Source organism: Trichechus manatus, unplaced genomic scaffold (genome assembly GCF_000243295.1).
Source record: "Trichechus manatus latirostris isolate Lorelei unplaced genomic scaffold, TriManLat1.0 scaffold00024, whole genome shotgun sequence".
Lineage (NCBI taxonomy): Eukaryota > Metazoa > Chordata > Mammalia > Sirenia > Trichechidae > Trichechus > Trichechus manatus.
Genome location: NW_004443960.1, coordinates 3,325,195 through 3,331,590, shown reverse-complemented (window position 1 = coordinate 3,331,590; position 6,396 = coordinate 3,325,195). Strand labels below are relative to the sequence as shown.

Below are 6,396 nucleotides of genomic sequence, written 5' to 3'. Positions count from 1 at the left end.
AATGTTGTATCATCTGCGTATCACAGGCTAATGAGTCTGCCTCTAATCCTGATGCTCCATTCTTCTTCACATGGTCCAGCTTCTTGGATTATTTGCTCAGCATACAGATTAAACAAGTATGGTGAAGGATGCAACTCTGAAGCACACCTTTCCTGATTTTAAAACACACAGTATCCCCGTGTTCTGTTCAAACGACCGCCTCTTGGTTTATGTACAGATTCCTCAGGGTCACAATTAAGTGTTTGGGAATTTCCATTTGTCATGGATTGAACTGTGTCCCCCCAAAATATCTGTCATCTTGGCTAGGCCATGATTCCCAGTATTGTGTGACTGTCCACCATTCTGTCATCTGACATGATTTTCCTATGTACTGTAAATCCTATCTCTACGATGTTAATGAAGTGGGATTAGTGGCAGTAATGTTAATAAGGCAGAACTCAATCTACAAGATTAGGTTGTGTCTTAAGACAACCTCTTTTGAGATACAAAGGAGAGAAGCAAGTAGAAAGACATGGGGAACCTCATGCCACCAAGAAAGCAGCGCCAGGATCCCTGCATCTGAGAAACTCCTAGACCAGGGCAAGGGTGATGACAAGGACCTGCCTTCAGAGCCAACAGAGAGAGAAAGCCTTCCCCTGGAGCTGGCACCCTGAATTTGGACTTCAGCCTACTAGACTGTGAGAGAATTAATTTCTTTGTTAAAGCCATCCACTTGTAGTATTTCTGTTATAGCAGCACTATATAACTAAGACAGAATTTAGTACTGAGAGAGTGTGGTGCTGCTCTAACAGATACCTAAAATTTGGAGGCGGTTTTGAAATTGTGAATGGATACAGGCTGGAAGAGTTTTAAAGTGCCTGATAGTAAAAGCCTAGATTGTCTTGAAGAGACTGTTGATGGAATTATGGACATCAAAGACAATTCTCACGAGGACTCAGAAGGAAATGACGACAGCTGTTACACTGGAGATGACCAAGATGGCAACAAACAGCAGCAGAGAAATGGCAGCAGCAGAACCACGAGACCAGAACAAGATGGTTCTTGAGCTGACCCGGAGAGCGAGAGAGCTGAGTGCTTTCGGCAGGAGGCTTCCTGGCAGAGTGGGGTGCCTCCAGGTACTTACTGGTGGAGCTAAAGAGCTTTGAACACTTGCCCGAGCAGGGCAGACATGCGTCTCCCAAGGGGCCGAGAGGCCAAACAACCACAAAGCAGAAGCTGAGGAGACAAGGAACACAGGAAGCAGGGATGTCTCAGTCTCAAAGGGTGGAGTTGCCACTTAGATGGACTAGTAGAATGGGGCCACCCAAAGCCAAGGGAGCAGAGTTGCCCTTCCAGTGGGCCTGGAAAGCGGAGCTGAAGCCCAGGGCCTGGGGCCTCCACTCAGAATACGGACAGTGTGGCCAACACCCAGATTCTGGAGGGCAGGGCCATTGTCTAAATCGCCTCAGAGAACAGAGGATTATTTTCAAGACTTGAGGGCTAATGTATTCTGCTGACTTGCTTTGTGCCTATTATGCCTTCTTTCCCTCCAATTTCTCTCATTTGTAATGGAAATGTCTAGTTTGTGCTGTTTCCCATTGTACTTAGGAAGCAGATAACATATTCTAGATTTGACAGATAAAAAGGAATTTTTGGATTTTGGACTTGGAGTTAAGACTTTTGCTATGATATAATGGGGTGAATGTGTTTTACATGTGGCAAGGACATGGATTTTGGGGGGGGGCCAAAGGGTGGAACGTCAAGAATTGAATTGTGTCCCCCCCAAATACCTGTCAACTTGGCTAGGCCATGATTCCCAATATTGTGTGATTGTCCACCATTTTGTCATCTGATGTGATTTTCTTATGTGTTGTAAATTCTACTGCTATGATGTTAATGAAAAGTGCGATTAAGTGGTAGTTATGTTAATGAGGCAGAACTCAATCTACAAGATTAGGTTGTGTCTTAAGTCAATCTCTTTTGAGATATAAAGGAGAGAAACGAGTAGAAAGACATGGGGACCTCACACTACCAAGAAAGCGGCACTGGGAGCAGAGTGCACCCTTTCGACCCGAGGTCCCTGTGCCTGAGAAGCTCCTAGACCAGGGGAAGACTGATGACAAGGACCTTCCTCCAGAGTTGACAGAGCTAGAGAAAGCCTTCATCTGGAGTTGGGACCCTGAATTTAGACTTCTAGCCTACTACACTGTGAGAGAATAAATTTCTCTTTGTTAAAGCCATCCACTTGTGGTATTTGTTATAGCAGCACTAGATGATTAAAACATTCTTCACAAAGTTATCCATAATTTGTTATAATCCACACAGTTGAATGTCTTTACATAGTCAATAAAATGCAGGTAAACATCTTTCTGGTATTCTCTGCTTTCAGCCAAGATCTAGGTAACATCAGCAATGATATTACTCCTTCTACATCCTCTTCTGAATCTGACTTGAATTTCTGGCAGTTCCCTGTCGATGTATTGCTTCAACTGTATTTGAATGATCTTCAGCAAAATTTTACTTGTGTGTGATATTAATGATATTGTTCTATAATTTCCATATTCTGTTGGATCACCTTACTTTGGAATGGGCACAAATATGGATCTCTTACCAGTCGGTTGGCCAGGTATCTATCTTCCAAATTTCTTGGCATAGATGAGTGAGCACTTCCAGCACTGTATCTGTTTGCTGAAACATCTCAGTTGGTATTCCATAAATTCCTGAAGCCTTGTTTTTCGCCAATGCCTTCACTGCAGCTTGGACTTCTTCCTTCAGTACCATCAGTTCTTGATCACATGCCATCTCCTGAAATGGTTGTACGTCAACCAATTCTTTTTGGCACAGTGACTCTGTATTCTATCTTCTTTTGATGCTTCCTGCATCATTTAATATTTCCCCATAGAATCCTTCAATATTGCAACTCGAGGCTTGAAATTTTCCTTCAATTCTTTCAGATTGAGAAATGCCGAGCATGTTCTTCCCTTCTGGTTTTCTAACTCTAGGCTTCTGTACATTTCATCATTATACTTTACTTTGTCTTCTCGAGCCACCCTTTGAAATTTTCTGTTCAGCTCTTTTACTTCATCATTTCTTCCTTTCATTTTAGCTATTCTATGGTCAAGAGCAAGTTTCAGTCTTTTCTGACATCCATGTTGGTCTTTTCTTTCCCTTTTTTTTTTTTTAGTTTTTAAAGGAACCACCACACTGTTTTCCATAATGGCTGTACCATTTTGCATTCCCATCAGCAATGGATAAAGGTTCCAGTTTCCCCACATCCTTTCCAACGTGTTACTTTGTTTGTTGTTTTTTTGTTTTTATCTTAGCCACCCTAGTGAGTCAACCTAAATGCCCATCAACAGATGAATCGATACACAAAATGAGCTACATACATACAATGTAATACAACTCAGGCAGTAGGAGAAATAAAGTCTTGATACATGCTACAGTGTCGATGGAGCTTGGAGACATTATGCTGAGTGAAATAAGCCAATCACAAAAGGACAATGACCTCATTTATATAAAAAGACAAGAAAAGGCAAATGTATAGAGACCAAAGTTTATTAGTGGTTACCAGGGGTGAGAGTGAGGGGGAAAAGGGGGGTTAATGGTGATTGAAAAATTGCATTAAGGGTAGGGTTGCACAGCCAATTATTGTAACTGCTGTCAATAAGCTGTACACCTATAAAAGTTGAACTGAGAAAAGTTGTGTGATTTTACAACAACGACAAAAAAGAAAGTAGCTGCTGAGGTTGCTTATGTACAACCAAACACCTCATGGGATTTGGTTCCTTGGTTTGGAGGCTAAGAGCCGTGGTTTCATGGGGCATCCCAGTTAACAGGCCTAATAATGTGTTTAGTGCTTCCTTCTATTCTACCTCCTAGTTAGTTATGTAGTACCTGGGTTCTTGAAAGCTTGCAAGCAGCCATCCAAGGCACAACAATTGGTCTGTGTTCACCTAGAGGAAGAAGGAGTCAAGAACAGGAAGAGGATATGGAATGTGTGGCTAACTGCCTCCATGAACAACTGCTTCCTTTGCCATGAGACCAGAAGAACTGGATGATGCTCAGCTACCATTACTGAACATTTTGATCAAAGATTCTACAGAAGAATCCTGATCAAAGGGGGGAAAATGTAGAACAGAATTTCAAATTCTCATAGACTCTAGACTTTCTGGAGCCATGGCAGCTGGATGAACCCCTGAAACTACTGCCCTGAGATAATCTTTAAACCTTAAACCAAAAATATCCCAAGGTCTTTTTAAAACCAAACAACAGTTTAGCTTCACTAGTAAAGAATGTCTGATGCCTTGAGCATTTATGCTCTTTTAAGAACTACCTGTATGAGATCAAATTGATAATAGCAATTTGAAAGATTAGACAGGAACCTTAGGAGGTAGTGAGTTTATGTTAATGAGGAAGGAATAACTCAGAAAAGGAGAGTGACAATGGTCGCACAACTCAAAGAATGTAATCTATGTCACTGAATGTAAAAACTGTTGAATTGGTGTATGTTTTGCTATGTATATTCTCAACAACAACAAAATAAATAAAATTTAGGAAAACAAAACAATGGATGTATGGAATAAAATAAATACCCATGAGTCCACACTGATGTCAATAAGTAATTGGATAATATACGGGGGAGAAAGGACAGCTCCTAACAGAAGAATTCCATTTAATAAACATGGAAGGAATGAGGGAGATACAAAATCACCACTAGGTACTGTTAGGTAATAACTGTTGCAGGGAAATTTCCACCAATGTATAATAAAATCCAGGGGCAAAAGTTTGAAGAGGAAGAGGATATCTGTATAGTCTGAAGATATTTATTAATTACAAAGGAAATATGGTACCTTTACAGCAAAGAAACCTGGCGGACATCACCTTAACTGAGTGGTCAAGGTTAATATCATCAGCAATAAAACCTAATGATACCGTGAACCCCCGATACGATGCACTGAAGAGGACACAACATCACTTCTGTGATAGTCTTGCCAAAATGCTTTACCCTCTCTTTCCTCAGCTGCCGCTAAGGTGCTTGGTTCTTCCAAGGAAGCTAAGGCCGCGCTGGGGTGAGGCCCTCCCTTCATCTGGCAACAAGCACCACGCCTGGCAGCCGCCAGCCCAGCACTCCCACACCCTGGTTTCCATCTCCAAGCTCATCCGCGTCTACTCGGACCTCATCCTGCACAATGATGAGGTGACTGTCATGGAGGACAGGATCAATGCCCTCAGTAAAGCAGGCAGTGTAAATGTTGAACCTTTCCGGCCTGGCTTGTTTGCAAAGGCCCCAGCCAACATCAATATTGGGAGCCTCATCTGCAACGCAGGGGCTGGTGAACTTGTCCCAGCAGCTGGCGCTGCACCAGCGGGAGGACCTGCCCCCTCCACTACTGCTGCCCCAGCGGAGGAGAAGAAAGTGGAAGCAAAGAAAGAAGAACCTGAAGAGTCCAGTGATGACACAGGCTTTGGTCTTTTTATTAAACCACTTTTGTAACATGTTGAATAAAAACCTGAACTCTTAAAAAAAATGCATTACCCCAATCCAATTATGAGAAAAAAATCAAACCCAAATTGAGGGACATTCTTCAAAATAATTGTCTATAAATAACTGACACAAAAGTGTAACATGTCAACGTCATGAAAGGCAAAGGAACCCCGAGAAACTCTCTAATCGGAGGAGACAACGGAGATAACGATGACTGAACGCCTGCGGGATCCTGGAATGGATCCCGGAACAGAAAAAGGACGTTAATGGGAAAACGGGTGAGAAAGGAATTAGGTTTGTTGTTCAATACATAGTATTGTACCAAGGTTAACTGCTTGGCTTTGATAATTGTACTGTGGTTCCCTAAACGTTAACATCAGGGGAGACTAGGTGAAGGGCGGGAATCCCTGAGTGGTGCAAACGGTTAAGCCCTTGACTACTAACCAAAAGGTTGTAGGTTTGAGCCCACTCAGAGGTACCTTGGGAGAAAGACCCAGTGATCTGTTTCTGGAAGGTCACAGCTGAAAATCCTATGGAGTATAGCTCTATTCTGCAACACGTGAGTTGGAATCGACTCAACAGCAACTGGTTTGCTTTGTTGTTGTTATTAGGTGAAGGGCCTACGGGAACTCTGTATTATCTGTGCAACTTTTCTTTAAATCTAAAATTATTTCAAAATAAGTTTTTAAAAATGGAAAAAGTCTATGAACTCCAGACCTGACAGACCAAAAAATAAGTCTCCAAACTTTTATGATTATTTCTATTAAACTATAATTCTTCCCAAATTTATATTCAAAGTTGAAAAAAATAAAGACAGCTATTTTTCTCGTCGACCAAAAAATTTATGAAAGATTCACAACAAATATTTATAACAAAAATATTAATAAAAGCCCAATTAAAACCAAAACATGAGTGTATGACCACATATG

General features: G+C 41.6%; 1 pseudogene; it reads left to right on the top strand.

Moving 5' to 3' along the window:
• The first annotated feature begins 4,459 nt into the window (after nt 1-4,459).
• LOC111820007 (60S acidic ribosomal protein P1 pseudogene) lies at nt 4,460-5,887 on the top strand (annotated as a pseudogene).
• The last annotated feature ends 509 nt before the right edge of the window (nt 5,888-6,396 follow it).